The sequence below is a fragment of the Pseudophryne corroboree genome, chromosome 2, assembly GCF_028390025.1.
Source record: "Pseudophryne corroboree isolate aPseCor3 chromosome 2, aPseCor3.hap2, whole genome shotgun sequence".
NCBI classification, from domain to species: Eukaryota; Metazoa; Chordata; class Amphibia; order Anura; family Myobatrachidae; genus Pseudophryne; species Pseudophryne corroboree.
In genome coordinates, this window is record NC_086445.1 from 133121890 (window position 1) to 133138889 (window position 17000).

Here is a 17000-nt window from a genome sequence, read left to right on the forward strand (position 1 = left end):
TGGAGGCTTCAAAGACACAGACATCCTACAAATCTCAGCATGCAGTTTTGCTATCTCCTCCTTCAGCAGAGAAAATTGCTCACAGATTGGACAGCAGCTGAGTCTCCACGCTGCCTCTTTCCAAACAAATGCTTTACATCCATTGCACTGCACAAGGCCAAACATTGTATCAGATGTTAATGTTATTGCAAATTTGTGTGTCACTTTGGTGTATTATAAAACTCACCTGTTGCTATATTCTAACTCACCTGCTGCTGTTTCAAACTCACTTAATAAGCCAAGCCTCACTTTATAATGCACGCCTCACTTTATAATGCACGCCTCTCACAATGAACACAAGCGCTCTGTCGGCGATCTTCATTCCAGGAGTGGACAACTGGGAAGCAGACTTCCTCAGCAGACACGATCTCCATCCAGGAGAGTGAGGTCTTCACAGAAGTGACAAGTCTTTGGGGGAATTCCTCAAATAGACATGATGGCTTCTCGCCTCAACAAGAAACTTCAGAGATATTCCAGGTCGAGGGACCCTCAAGCAATAGCAGTGGATGCACTGGTGACACCATGGGTGTTTCAGTCGGTGTACGTGTTCCCTCCGCTTCCACTCATTCCAAAGGTGATGAAGATCATAAGAAGAACAAAGGTTCAGGCGATCCTCATTGTTCCGGACTGGCCAAGGAGGGCTTGGTATCCAGATCTTCTGGAATTTCTCATAAGAGATCCCTGGCCTCTTCCTTTACGAGAGGATCTGTTACAGCAGGGGCCGTGCGTGTATCATGACTTACCGCGGCTACGTTTGACGGCTTGGCGGTTGAACACCGGATCCTAGCCAGAAAGGGTATTCCCAGTGTAGTTATTCCCACACTTCTTCAGGCTAGAAAAGGAGTAACGTCTAATCATTATCACCGTATTTGGAGAAAATATGTGTCTTGGTGTGAATCCAAGAAGGCTCTTACGGAAGAATTTCAGCTAGGGCGTTTTCTCCATTTCCTGCAAGCAGGTGTGGATGCGGGCCTAAAGTTAGGCTCGATTAAAGTACAAATTTCGGCCTTATCGGTTTTCTTTCAAAAACAATTGGCCTCCCAGAAGTTCAGACTTTCGTGAAAGAATTTTTGCACATCCAACCTCCATTTGTGCCCCCAGTGGCACCATGGGATCTTAACGTGGTGTTGCATTTCCTTCAATCATATTGGTTTGAACCTTTACAGAAGGTAGAGTTGAAATTTCTCACTTGGAAAGTGGTCATGCTATTGGCCTTAGCATCCGCAAGGCGGGTGTCTGAGTTAGCGGCTTTGTCTCACAAGAGTCCTTATTTAATCTTCCATGAAGATAGAGCGGAGTTGAGGACTCGTCAACAATTTCTGCCGAAGGTGGTTTCATCGTTCCACATGAACCAGCCTATTGTGGTACCGGTGGCTACTGACGCCTTCACGGAGTCAAAATCTCTCGATGTTGTCAGGGCCTTAAAGATTTATGTCACCAGAACGGCTCAACTTAGGAAAATGGAAGCTCTGTTTGTCCTGTATGCTGCTAACAAGATTGGGGCGCCTGCTTCCAAGCAGACTATTGCGTGCTGGATCTGTAATACGATTCAGCATGCTCAGTCTACGGCTGGATTGCCGTTCCCGAAATCAGTGAAGGCCCACTCTACCAGAAAGGTGGGCTCATCCTGGGCGGCTACCCAGGGGGTCTCGGCATTACAACTCTGCCAAGCAGCTACTTGGTCGGGTTCAAACACTTTTGCGAAATTTTACAAGTTTGATACCCTGGCTGATGAGGACCTCGTGTTTGGTCAATCGGTGCTGCAGAGTCATCCTCACACTCCCACCCGTTCTAGAGCTTTGGTATAAACCCCATGGTTCTTATGGTGTCCTCAGCATCCTCTAGGACGTATGAGAAAATAGGATTTTAATACCTACCGGTAAATCCTTTTCTCTTAGTCCGTAGAGGATGCTAGGCGCCCGTCCCTGTGCGGACTCTATCTGCAGTTATTAGTTATGTTTACACACGGGTTGTGTTATGTTATAGTTAGCCTGTTGCTGACGTTGTTCATGCCGTTGACTGGAGTTCTGTTAAATACCATGTTGTACGGCGCGTTTGAGGTGTGAGTTGGTATGTGTCTCACCTTAGTTAACAATAAATCCTTTTCCTCGAAATGTCAGTCTCCATGGGCACAGTTCCTATAACTGGAGTCTGGAGGAGGGGCATAGAGGGAGGAGCCAGTTCACACCCCTTTTAAAGTCTTAAAGTGCCCATGTCTCCTGCGGATCCCGTCTATACCCCATGGTTCTTATGGTGTCCCCAGCATCCTCTACGGACTAAAAGGATTTACCGGTAGGTATTAAAATCCTATTTCTCTGACGTCCTAGTGGATGCTGGGAACTCCGTAAGGACCATGGGGAATAGCGGCTCCGCAGGAGACTGGGCACAAATAGAAAGCTTTAGTACTACCTGGTGTGCACTGGCTACTCCCCCTATGACCCTCCTCCAAGCCTGTTAGATTTTTGTGCCCGAACGAGAAGGGTGCACACTAGGGGCACTCCTGAGCTTCTTAGTGAAAGTTTTAGTTTAGGTTTTTTATTTTCAGTGAGACCTGCTGGCAACAGGCTCACTGCATCGAGGGACTAAGGGGAGAAGAAGCGAACTCACCTGCGTGCAGAGTGGATTGGGCTTCTTGGCTACTGGACACCATTAGCTCCAGAGGGACAGCTCACAGGCCCAGTCTTGGAGCTCGGTCCCGGAGCCGTGCCGCCGGCCCCCTTACAGAGCCAGAAGCAAGAAGAGTCCGGAAAATTGGCGGCAGAAGACATCCTGTCTTCCACAAGGTAGCGCACAGCACTGCAGCTGTGCGCCATTGCTTCTCAGCACACTTCACACTCCGGTCACTGAGGGTGCAGGGCGCTAGGGGGGGGCGCCCTGAGCAGCAATAGAAACACCTTGGCTGGCTAAAAATACATCACATATAGCTCCTGGGCTATATGGATGAATTTTAACCCCTGCCAGATTTTCACAAAAAAGCGGGAGAAAGGCCGCCGAGAAGGGGGCGGAGCCTATCTCCTCAGCACACAGGCGCCATTTTCCCTCACAGCTCCGCTGGAAGGACGTCTCCCTGACTCTCCCCTGCAGTCCTGCACTACAGAAACAGGGTAAAAAAGAGAGGGGGGCACTAATTGGCGGGTGATTAACAATACAGCAGCTATAAGGGAGAAACACTTATATAAGGTTGTCCCTATATCTATATATAGCGCTCTGGTGTGTGCTGGCATACTCTCCCTCTGTCTCCCCAAAGGGCTAGTGGGGTCCTGTCCTCTGTCAGAGCATTCCCTGTGCGTGTGCTGTGTGTCGGTACGTTTGTGTCGACATGTATGAGGAGGAAAATGATGTGGAGGCGGGGCAATTGCCTATAATAGAGATGTCACCCCCTAAGGAGTCGACACCTGAGTGGATGGCTTTATGGAAGGATTTACGTGACAGTGTCAGCTCCTTACAAAAGACGGTTGATGACATGAGACAGCCGACTAATCAGCTGGTCCCTGTCCAGGCGTCTCAAAAACCATCAGGGTCTCTAAAAAGGCCGTTACCTCAGGTGGTGGATACTGACGTCGACACGGATACTGACTCCAGTGTCGACGGTGAGGAGACAAACGTGACTTCCAGTAGGGCCACACGTTACATGATCACGGCAATGAGAGAGGTGTTAAACATTTCTGATACTGCAAGTACCACTAAAAAGGGTATTATGTGGGGTGTGAAAAAACTACCTGTAGTTTTTCCTGAATCAGACGAATTAAATGAGGTGTGTGATGAAGCGTGGGTTTTCCCCGATAAAAAACTGATAATTTCAAAAAAGTTATTGGCATTATACCCTTTCCCGCCAGAGGTTAGGGCGCGTTGGGAAACACCCCCTAGAGTGGATAAAGCGCTCACACGCTTATCAAAACAAGTGGCGTTACCGTCTCCTGATACGGCCGCCCTCAAGGAACCAGGTGACAGAAAACTGGAGAATATCCTTAAAAGTATATACACACATACTGGTGTTATACTGCGACCAGCAATCGCCTCAGCCTGGATGTGCAGCGCTGGGGTGGCTTGGTCGGATTCCCTGACTGAAAATATTGATACCCTGGATAGGGACAGTATATTGTTGACTATAGAGCATTTAAAAGATGCATTTCTATATATGCGAGATGCACAGAGGGATATTTCCACTCTGGCTTCAAGAGTGAGTGCGCTGTCCATTTCTGCCAGAAGAGGATTATGGACGCGACAGTGGTCAGGTGATGCGGACTCTAAACGGCATATGGAAATATTGCCTTATAAAGGGGAGGAGTTATTTGGGGTCGGTCTATCGGACCTGGTGGCCACGGCAACTGCTGGGAAATCCACATTTTTACCCCAGGTAACCTCTCAACATAAGAAGACGCCATCTTATCCGGCTCAGTCCTTTCGTCCCCATAAGGGCAAGCGGGCAAAAGGTTCCTCTTTTCTGCCCCGGGGCAGAGGAAGGGGAAAAAGACTGCAACAGACAGCCACTTCCCAGGAACAAAAGCCCTCCCCCGCTTCTGCCAAGTCCTCAGCATGACGCTGGGTCCTTACAAGCGGACTCAGGTACGGTGGGGGCCCGTCTCAAGAATTTCAGCGCGCAGTGGGCTCACTCGCAAGTGGACCCCTGGATCCTGCAAGTAGTATCTCAGGGGTACAAATTGGAGTTCGAGACGTCTCCCCCCTCGCCGGTTCCTGAAGTCTGCTTTACCAACGTCTCCCTCCGACAGGGAGGCAGTATTGGAGGCAGTTCACAAGCTGTATTCCCAGCAGGTGATAATCAAGGTACCCCTCCTGCAACAAGGGAAGGGGTATTATTCCACGCTGTTTGTGGTACCGAAGCCGGACGGCTCGGTGAGACCAATTTTAAATCTGAAGTCTTTGAACACTTACATACAGAGGTTCTAATTCAAGATGGAGTCACTCAGAGCAGTGATCGCGAACCTGGAAGAGGGGGACTATATGGTGTCTCTGGACATCAAAGATGCCTACCTCCATGTCCCCATTTACCCTTCTCATCAAGGGTACCTCAGGTTTGTAGTACAAAACTGTCACTATCAGTTTCAGACGCTGCCGTTTGGATTATCCACGGCACCTCGGGTCTTTACCAAGGTAATGGCCGAAATGATGATTCTTCTTCGAAGAAAAGGCATTTTAATTATCCCTTACTTGGACGATCTCCTGATAAGAGCAAGATCCAGAGAACAGTTAGTAGTCGGAGTAGCCCTATCTCAGGTAGTGCTACGGCAGCACGGCTGGATTCTAAATATCCCAAAATCGCAGCTGGTTCCGACAACACGTCTTCTATTCCTAGGGATGATTCTGGACACAGTCCAGAAAAAGGTGTTCCTTCCGGAGGAGAAAGCCAGGGAGTTATCCGAACTGGTCAGAAACCTCCTGAAACCGGGGCAAGTCTCAGTGCATCAATGCACAAGAGTCTTGGGAAAGATGGTAGCTTCCTACGAAGCGATTCCATTCGGCAGATTCCACGCAAGAACGTTCCAGTGGGATCTGCTGGACAAATGGTCCGGATCGTATCTTCAGATGCATCAGCGGATAACCCTGTCTCCAAGGACAAGGGTGTCTCTTCTGTGGTGGTTGCAGAGGGCTCATCTTCTAGAGGGCCGCAGATTCGGCATTCAGGACTGGGTCCTGGTGACTACGGATGCCAGCCTGAAAGGCTGGGGAGCAGTCACACAAGGAAGAAATTTCCAGGGCTTGTGGTCAAGCCTGGAGACATCACTTCACATAAATATCCTGGAGCTAAGGGCCATCTACAATGCTCTAAGCCTAGCACGACCTCTGCTTCAAGGTCAGCCGGTGCTGATTCAGTCAGACAACATCACGGCAGTCGCCCACGTAAACAGACAGGGCGGCACAAGAAGCAGGAGGGCAATGGCAGAAGTTGCAAGGATTCTTCGCTGGGCGGAAAATCATGTGATAGCACTGTCAGCAGTGTTCATTCCGGGAGTGGACAACTGGGAAGCAGACTTCCTCAGCAGGCACGACCTCCACCCGGGAGAGTGGGGACTTCACCCAGAAGTCTTCCACATGATTGTGAACCGTTGGGAAAAACCAAAGGTGGACATGATGGCGTCACGCCTCAACAAAAAACTAGACAGGTATTGCGCCAGGTCACGGGACCCTCAGGCAATAGCTGTGGACGCTCTGGTAACACCGTGGGTGTACCAGTCAGTGTATGTGTTCCCTCCTCTGCCTCTCATACCCAAGGTACTGAGAATCATAAGAAGGAGAGGAGTAAGGACTATACTCGTGGCTCCGGATTGGCCAAGAAGGACTTGGTACCCGGAACTTCAAGAGATGCTCACGGAGGACCCGTGGCCTCTACCTCTACGAAGGGACCTGCTCCAGCAGGGACCCTGTCTGTTCCAAGACTTACCGCGGCTGCGTTTGACGGCATGGCGGTTGAACGCTGGATCCTGAAGGAAAAAGGCATTCCGGATGAGGTCATCCCTATCCTGATAAAAGCCAGGAAGGATGTAACCGCGCAGCATTATCACCGTATTTGGCGTAAATATGTTGCGTGGTGCGAGGCCAGGAAGGCCCCTACAGAGGAATTTCAACTGGGTCGTTTCCTGCATTTCCTGCAAACAGGACTATCTATGGGCCTAAAATTAGGGTCCATTAAGGTTCAAATTTCGGCCCTGTCGATCTTCTTCCAAAAAGAACTGGCTTCAGTTCCTGAAGTTCAGACGTTTGTCAAAGGGGTGCTGCATATACAGCCTCCTTTTGTGCCTCCAGTGGCACCTTGGGATCTCAATGTGGTTTTGGGGTTCCTGAAATCACATTGGTTTGAACCACTCACCACTGTGGACTTAAAGTATCTCACATGGAAAGTGGTAATGCTATTGGCCCTGGCTTCAGCCAGGCGCGTGTCAGAAATGGCGGCTTTATCCTATAAAAGCCCTTACCTAATTTTTCATACGGACAGGGCAGAATTGAGGACTCGTCCTCAATTTCTCCCTAAGGTGGTTTCAGCGTTTCACCTGAACCAGCCTATTGTGGTACCTGCGGCTACTAGGGACTTGGAGGACTCCAAGTTACTGGACGTAGTCAGGGCCCTGAAAATATACGTTTCCAGGACGGCTGGAGTCAGAAAATCTGACTCGCTGTTTATCCTGTATGAACCCAACAAGCTGGGTGCTCCTGCTTCTAAGCAGACTATTGCTCGTTGGATTTGTAGTACAATTCAGCTTGCACATTCTGTGGCAGGCCTGCCACAGCCAAAATCTGTAAAAGCCCATTCCACACGGAAAGTGGGCTCATCTTGGGCAGCCGCCCGAGGGGTCTCGGCTTTACAACTTTGCCGAGCAGCTACTTGGTCAGGGGCAAACACGTTTGCTAAATTCTACAAATTTGATACCCTGGCTGAGGAGGACCTGGAGTTCTCTCATTCGGTGCTGCAGAGTCACCCGCACTCTCCCGCCCGTTTGGGAGCTTTGGTATAATCCCCATGGTCCTTACGGAGTTCCCAGCATCCACTAGGACGTCAGAGAAAATAAGAATTTACTTACCGATAATTCTATTTCTCATAGTCCGTAGTGGATGCTGGGCGCCCATCCCAAGTGCGGATTGTCTGCAATACTTGTACATAGTTATTGTTAACTAAATCGGGTTATTGTTGTAGTGAGCCATCTTTTCTAGAGGCTCCTCTGTTTATCATACTGTTAACTGGGTTCAGGTCACAAGTTATACGGTGTGATTGGTGTGGCTGGTATGAGTCTTACCCGGGATTCAAAATCCTTCCTTATTGTGTACGCTCGTCCGGGCACAGTATCCTAACTGAGGCTTGGAGGAGGGTCATAGGGGGAGGAGCCAGTGCACACCAGGTAGTACTAAAGCTTTCTATTTGTGCCCAGTCTCCTGCGGAGCCGCTATTCCCCATGGTCTTTACGGAGTTCCCAGCATCCACTACGGACTATGAGAAATAGAATTATCGGTAAGTAAATTCTTATTTTTTTTCTTATTCCCTTTCCAATTGGGAGATCGAACCACGTGGGATCAGGACTTACATTTATTACGAAGAGACCGTCATCGCCTCACCATTAAAGTGGTCGGCACCCCTAGGACTTTATAACATCACGTGACCACTGGTCCATATTATGTGTGGTGACTTCATATTTTGGTTATAGTGAGCGCTATTTGTGGTTGTGTTTACATATTGCATTCAGAGTTCTCTATCGGTGTGTGGATGGTGACACACCATTAACACAGTCGTAGACTGCAGCTCCTAGAGTGCGCAGAAGAATTCTCTTTAGTTGTGTTACTTCGGGATCCCGATTCTGCTCAGGGTATTGAACCCCTAATTCAGGCTATACGGGACTTTGTAAAGCTCCCTCTAGAGGACGCTGCGTCACAGCAGTCATTTTTCTTTGTACAAAACAAGCCTAATATCTCTTTCCCTGATTCTGCAGAGTTAGATGACCTATTGAAGCTGGCCTGGAAAAATCCAGACAAAAAATTCCAAGTGTCCAAAAAATTTTTGCGCACTATCCCATTTGCTCCTGAAGGTAGGATATTTTGGGAGGAACCCCCAGGGGTTGATGTATCAGTCTCTCGACTGTCCAAAATGGCGGTGCTGCCTGCCCCGGGCTCCTTTACCATAAAGGATCCTGGGGATAGGAAAATAGAGACTACACTCAAATCTATTTACATGGCAGCAGGTGTATCGCAAAGGATGGTCATTGCGGGTTGCTGGATGATGCATGCCATTCATTCCTGGGCCACTCAAATTCAGGGGGGCCTCTGGGGGGGATATGCCCTTGGTCACTATGGTGACCCTCCTAAAACACATTCAGGACACTACATGTTTCCTCTGTGATTCGCTCAAGGAGATGGGGAACATTAATGCTAGGACTTCTGCCATGGCAGTGTCGGCGCGCAGAGCCTTGTGGTTGCGTCAGTGGATTGCGGACGCAGAATTCAAATGCAGTGTGGATTCCCACACCTTTTCTAGGGAATGGCTCTTTGGGGTTGAATTGGATACCTGGATTTCCAAAATTACGGCTGGGAAATCCATGTTTCTCCCCTCTGGGGCCCCACCAGCGACACGCTCCTACCCGGGGCCATCTGTCCAGTTCTTTCGGTCTCACAGATTTCGATCTAAGGCCAGAGGTTCCTCCAATGTGACTAGAGGCACCAGAGGTAAGTCCAAAAAGCCTGCAAGCACCAGCTCTCAGGAACAGACTACCAGTTCTGCTTTCGCTAAGGCCTCCGCATGATGGTGCCTACCAACCCTGAGGGGATCTCGAGGTGGGAGCTCGACTGCGTCACTTCAGCCGCGTCTGGTAGGCTTCCTGCAAGGATACCTGGGTCAGAGATCTCGTTTCTCAGGGCAATAAGATTGAGTTCGACAGTACTTCTCCCCAACGATTTTTCAAATCAAGCTTACCATCTTTGGAGGATGTGCCAGTTACGTTGCAACAGGCCATCCTAAAGTTGGTCCAGTCCCTCGTCATTGTTCCAGTACCAATATCGCAGTGCTGCAAAGGGTTTTACTCAAACCTGTTTGTGGTACCAAAACCGGATGGTTCGGTAAGACCCATTTTGAATCTAAAATCGTTGAATCCGCGAGCAGTGATTTGCGGGCCTGGAAGAACAGGAATTCATGGTCTCCTTGGATATCATTGATGCCTACCTCCATATTCCGATTTGGCTACCTCATCAGGCGTACCTGCGGTTTGCACTGCTGGACAATCACTTCCAATTCCAGGCACTGCCCTTCGGCCTGTCCACAGCTCCGAGGGTGTTCACAAAGGTGATGGCGGAGATGATGTTCCAGCTCAGGTCCAGGGAGTCAACATTGTACCTTACCTGGATGACCGTCTGATCAAAGCAAGATCCAGGGAGCTTTTGTTGCTCCATATCGACCGCACTATCCAACTTCTGTCACACCATGGGTGCATCCTCAACTTACAGAAGTCCCACCTGGAGCCGAATCAGCAGCTTCTGTTCCTGGGGATGTTGATGGATACTGTGGCACAGAAGGTGTTCTAACCAGAGAACAAGGCGAGAACACTTCAGGAGATGGTCAGCATGGTACTCCGACCTGCTCGAGTGTCCATCCATCTTTGCATAAGATTGTTGGGGAAGATGGTCGCCTCCTACGAGGTGATCCAATATGGCATGTTCCATGCCAGAACTTTTTCAGCTGGATCTCCTGAGAAAATGGTCCGGTTCACATCTTCAGATGCACCGGATGATACAGCTGTCGCCTCAGGCCAGGATTTCCCTCCTGTGGTGGCTGCAGTCCTCCAATCTACTGGAGGGGCGGAGTTTCGGAATTCAGGATTGGACCCTCCTCACGACAGATGCGAGTCTACAAGGATGGGGAGCTGTCTCCCAAGGGGCGCAGTTCCAGGGCAGGTGGTCAGCCCACGAAAGCCTCCTTCCGATCAACTTTTTGGAATTTCGGGCGATCTACAATGCTCTGCTTCAGGCCTATCACGCGATCCAGGTACAGTCAGACAACGCCACAGCTTTGTCCACAAGGAGGGACAAAAAGCAGAGCTTGCATGCGAGAGGTGTCAAAGATACTCCTCTGGGTGGAAAAAAAATGCAAGAGCAATGTTAGAAATCTTCATTCCGGGTGTGGACAACTGGGAAGCGGACTTCCTGAGTTGTCGCGATCTCACCCGGGGGAGTGGGGACTCCACCAGCAGGTCTTCCAGCAGGTCATCAACCGGTGGGGCTGCCAGCAAATCGACATGATGACGTTTCATCTCAACAAGAAACTTCCATGGTATTTGCTCACGAACCAGGGACCCTCAGGCGAGGGCAGTGGATGCACTGACTTTGCCTTGGCCTTACCAGCTGATCTACCTATTTCCTCCGATTCCGTTTGTCAAAGTCAAATTGCATATTTCGATATTTAGAATACACTATGGCATTTACTAATGGGCGCGCCCATGACACATGCGTCAAATACGCATTCTATAAGTAATACGGTAGGGCGCGAATGACCGTAACGGCGACTTACTGTGCACAATATGGTAGAAGACGCATTTGTTAATATACTGTAACACATAGCAAATACTTCTTACTTACAAATAATATACATATAGGCACCATCTGCCCAACACGCTATATATATATATATATATATATATATAGTTCCTTGGTTCTTATAAATAAGAATAAAGGGCAGCACTCCAAATTCTTCAATATAAATAAATTCCTTTAGTGAAATTCCATATTAAATAATAGTCAACGTTTCAAGGTCCTCCGGCCTTTTCGTCAGGACGTAGTTACAAACGTGCAGAATAGGGAATATACAGCATTGCAAACAGATGTGCTTTAACATACCTTTTATAAGATGCAGGTGTACCACAGGTGTTGGCGTCCGTCGTCCTCCCGTTCGGCCAGCATGACGTCCTCCCGGATCTGACGTCATCTCAGCGCCCGTCCGTCCGGTCACCAGGGTTTCCATAGCAACCAGTCGCGGCTCTCTCACTGCCTCCCGGGAGTGTGGTGTGCGCCCTCCTGTGGTCACTGCAAAAATACATAATCATATCCTATGTAGTGTCAAACAAACTTAAATCAAGTGAAAAAACTGTACTCAAATCGGTGAAACAAAAGTGTGACACAAAATAGTGATGATATGGTAGTGCATATTGTTAGTCTAAAAACAAAAGATTAAAAACAATGCCAGAGATATAATCGATGTTATAATTAATGCACAATCTCCCTCTACTCCAATGCATGAAATCAAGAAATTCTTATGTCATTATATCTAAACCTCTTTATGTCATAATCTCCCATCAAGGAAACATTGAATAAGGCCGTCTGGAGAGCCTAAGCTAAATGGGATCCATTCCACTATTCTATTTCATAGGAATATACTCCACGAGATCTTCTCATTGAGACCCCTTGGAGCTATAGTGTCCAAAATGTGAATCCACTTGGATTCACATTGACTCAACCGTCTCTTTCTATCACCTCCTCTAACATCGAGGGGGACGTGGTCGATGATCTTATATTTCAAAGAAGTCAGTGGATGGTGCGCTTTCTTAAAGTGGCGTGCCACCGGTTGGTCGCAGTCTTTATCTTCTAATGCGGCCTTAATGGCCGATCGATGTAGGGCCATCCTTTCCCTGAAGGAGGTGGGTGGCAACTGCTATAGTATAATAGCGTATTTCGGTCACTCTCTGATCCCGTCCAGATCATAAAGAGATCATCTATGTATCTCGTATACATCATGATCTTCTGGTGAATATTCTGATCTGAAAAGAAAAAATTGCGTTCCTGTTCAAACATAAATAAATTTTTTAGATTTTCTGTTACAGCCGTTAGTGATGAAACAGGAAACTTTTTTGAAAGATACCACACAATTTTTGTTGAAACTTGAAAAAATAGGGCAGATTCCAGCAGGTGCCTTGATGTGCACCTTGGATGTAAAGAATCTGTATAAGATTATACCACACTCCATGGGTTTAGAATGCATGAGGAGTTTTCTATATTCTAATCAGTTTTGTGATCTTGATATCCCACTATTTTTACGGTTGTTGGAATTTATACGAACACGAAATTTTTTTCGTTCACAACGGTAAATTTTACCTACAGTGCACTGGTTGTGCGATGGGGACGAATGTTTCCCCATCGTACGCCAATGTATTTATGTTTGAACAGGAACGCAATTTTTTCTTTTCAGATCAGAATATTCACCAGAAGATCATGATGTATACGAGATACATAGATGATCTCTTTATGATCTGGACGGGATCAGAGAGTGAATTGACCCAATGGATTTCGCAAATCAATGCTCTTGATCATCCTGTAAAATTTACATTTCAATATAGTTGTGAAACAATTAATTATTTAGATGTGAAGGTAAAGGTGGTAGATGGTATTGTCGCCACGGAGTTGTACCATAAGAGTACTGACCGAAATACGTTATTACACTATAGCAGTTGCCACTCACCTCCTTTGAAAAAAGCTCTACCTAGAACACAGATGTTAAGAGCAGCTAGAATTACAAGTGATGTAAACACATTGGAACCGGTCTTAGATCTCGTTCAAGATAAATTTACACACAGGGGATATCTAAGATCACTTTTGGAAGAATCTAAGCGAAAGGTGTTAAATACACCGAGGGAGGCTCTTTTGAGACCTGATACCCCCAAGACTAAACCAGATAAGATCCCATTAATATCGGAGTACACTCTAGCTAGTCAAGTTATGCCCCGGGCAATGAAAGCTTTGTGGCCGATAGTGAGTGGGGATAGTGAGTTACCTATCTTTAAAGATAAACAGTTGATGCCTTGTTACAAAAGAGGCAAGAACCTGAGAGACATACTTGTTAAATCTAGAGTAGAATACACTCCTAACACTGGTAAGACATCCTTTCTTGTTCAGAAAAAGAAAATGGGATGTTACAGGTGTATATCATGTACTACATGTAATTATCTTGATTCAGGGCCATACTTTAAACACCCACACACTGGACATAAATATAAGAACAATCATGTATTGACATGTACAACCCAGTATGTAGTGTACATCATAATATGCCCTTGTGGGCTTTATTATGTAGGACAAACGACAAGAATCTTCAGGGAAAGGATGGCCCTACATCGATCGGCCATTAAGGCCGCATTAGAAGATAAAGACTGCGACCAACCGGTGACACGCCACTTTAAGAAAGTGCACCATCCACTGACTTCTTTGAAATATAAGATCATCGACCACGTCCCCCTCGATGTTAGAGGAGGTGATAGAAAGAGACGGTTGAGTCAATGTGAATCCAAGTGGATTCACATTTTGGACACTATAGCTCCAAGGGGTCTCAATGAGAAGATCTCGTGGAGTATATTCCTATGAAATAGAATAGTGAAGTGGATCCCATTTAGCTTAGGCTCTCCAGACGGCCTTATTCAATGTTTCCTTGATGGGAGATTATGACATAAAGAGGTTTAGATATAATGACACAAGAATTTCTTGATTTCATGCATTGGAGTAGAGGGAGATTGTGCATTAATTATAACATCGATTATATCTCTGGCATTGTTTTTAATCTTTTGTTTTTAGACTAACAATATGCACTACCATATCATCACTATTTTGTGTCACACTTTTGTTTCACCGATTTGAGTACAGTTTTTTCACTTGATTTAAGTTTGTTTGACACTACATATGATATGATTATGTATTTTTGCAGTGACCACAGGAGGGCGCACACCGCACTCCCGGGAGGCAGAGAGAGAGCCGCGACTGGTTGCTATGGAAACCCTGGTGGCCGGACGGACGGGCGCTGAGATGATGTCAGATCCGGGAGGACGTCACGCTGGCCGAACGGGAGGACGACGGACGCCAACACCTGTGGCACACCTGCATCTTATAAAAGGTATGTTAAAGTACATCTGTTTGCAATGCTGTATATTCACTATTCTGCACGTTTGTAACTACGTCCTGACGAAAAGGCCGGAGGGCCTTGAAACGTTGACGATTATTTAATATGGAATTTCACTAAAGGAATTTATTTATATTGAAGAATTTGGAGTGCCGCCCTTTATTCTTATTTATAAGAACCAAGGAACTGTCTATGCATGTGGGGAGGGCACCACATTTATTCCTATATTGTCCAGAGTGCCAAGCCGTTGTTGCAGTGTATATATATATATATATATATATATGTATATATGTATATATATATATAATATAATGTGTGTGTGTGTGTGTGTATAATATTGACAATTGCACAATTACGCTTATAGACACACAGGGACATATTATCTCCCCATGTCTGTTATCAATATGATCGTCAGTTCATTAGCAAATATCCGGTAGTAGCAAAAAGACCGTGGCATTCGCAAGATATTAGCAAGTATCAGATATGTGACCATAATATGAATAAGTAATTAGGTACACAGAAACTGGTTATCTGGTGAAACCCTTAGGACAGTAACAGTCGCATTCCTGAAGACAATACCTTTGAAGGGGACCAATGTACTATCAAGATTTGAAACTGTGTACTTTACTGACCAATTGTAGCAGTGCATCCCCCACTGCACGGTGGGGCTTGGAAATCCTGTAGGACAAGCCATAGTAAGCATTAGCTCTCCTAACTCAAATCATCGCGGTTATCTGCTGACAACTGTGGCCTGGATCCAGGGGCGCCTGCGTATGTATTTGGTCTGTTACCTGTAAGTCCCTATTGGTGTAATATATTGTAATTGCATTTCTCTGTATACCTGTGTTTTAATGTTTGATCAATTGTTACTGCATTCTGTTTTCTCCTTTTCTCTTTATTAAATGTTTGCGGGTTGGAGCGCAGTACACTTGTAACGTGTTTATTTAAGGTAAAGTGTTGCACTTCTCATCGGAGTTACGTCCATACGCTCACAGGTTTGAGCTTGCGTATTCCTAGCACCGGAGGTGCCGTATGCTAATTGGCGCAGAGTTGTGTCCGGTTACATTAATGATTGCACTGGTTTTTGAAGATTGTCAACTTTCACAGTTTGGGGGCTCTTCTATATTTCTCTGACGTCCTAAGTGGATGCTGGGACTCCGTAAGGACCATGGGGAATAGCGGCTCCGCAGGAGACTGGGCACAACTAAAGAAAGCTTTAGGACTACCTGGTGTGCACTGGCTCCTCCCACCATGACCCTCCTCCAGACCTCATTTAGAATCTTGTGCCCGGCTGAGCTGGATGCACACTAGGGGCTCTCCTGAGCTCCTAGAAAGAAAGTATAATTTAGGTTTTTTTATTTTACAGTGAGATCTGCTGGCAACAGACTCACTGCAGCGAGGGACTAAGGGGAGAAGAAGCGAACCTACCTAACTGGTGGTAGTTTGGGCTTCTTAGGCTACTGGACACCATTAGCTCCAGAGGGATCGACCGCAGGACCCGACCTTGGTGTTCGGTCCCGGAGCCGCGCCGCCGTCCCCCTTACAGAGCCAGAAGCAAGAAGTGTTCCGGAAAATCGTCGGCAGAAGACTTCTGTCTTCAACAAGGTAGCGCACAGCACTGCAGCTGTGCGCCATTGCTCCTCATGCACACCTCACACTCCGGTCACTGATGGGTGCAGGGCGCTGGGGGGGGGGCGCCCTGAGGGCAATATAATACACCTTGGCTGGCAAATCATCACAATATATAGTCCCAGGGCTATATATGTGATAAATTACCCCTGCCAGAATCCATGAAAAAGCGGGAGAAAAGTCAGCCGAAAAAGGGGCGGGGCTATCTCCCTCAGCACACTGGCGCCATTTTATCTTCACAGTGCAGCTGGAAGATAGCTCCCCAGGCTCTCCCCTGTAGTTTTCAGGCTCAAAGGGTTAAAAAGAGAGGGGGGGCACTAAATTTAGGCGAAATATGTGTATACAAGCAGCTATTGGGGGAAAAATCACTCAGTTATAGTGTTAATCCCTGCATTATATAGCGCTCTGGTGTGTGCTGGCATACTCTCTCTCTGTCTCCCCAAAGGACTTTGTGGGGTCCTGTCCTCAGTCAGAGCATTCCCTGTGTGTGTGCGGTGTGTCGGTACGGCTGTGTCGACATGTTGGATGAGGAAGGTTACGTGGAGGCGGAGCAGAGGCCGATAAATGGGATGTCGCCCCCTGTGGGGCCGAAACCAGAGTGGATGGATAGGTGGAAGGTATTAACCGACAATGTCAACTCCTTACATAAAAGGCTGGATGACGTAACAGCTGTGGGACAGCCGGCTTCTCAGCCCGCGCCTGCCCAGGCGTCTCAAAGGCCATCAGGGGCTCAAAAAACGCCCGTTACCTCAGATGGCAGACACAGAGGTCGACACGGAGTCGGACTCCAGTGTCGACGAGGTTGAGATATATACACAATCCACTAGGAACATCCGTTACATGATCTCGGCAATGAAAAATGTGTTACACATTTCTGACATGAACCCAAGTACCACATAAAAGGGGTTTTATTTTTGGGGAGAAAAAGCAGCCAGTGTTTTGTTACCCCATCAGATGAGTGAAT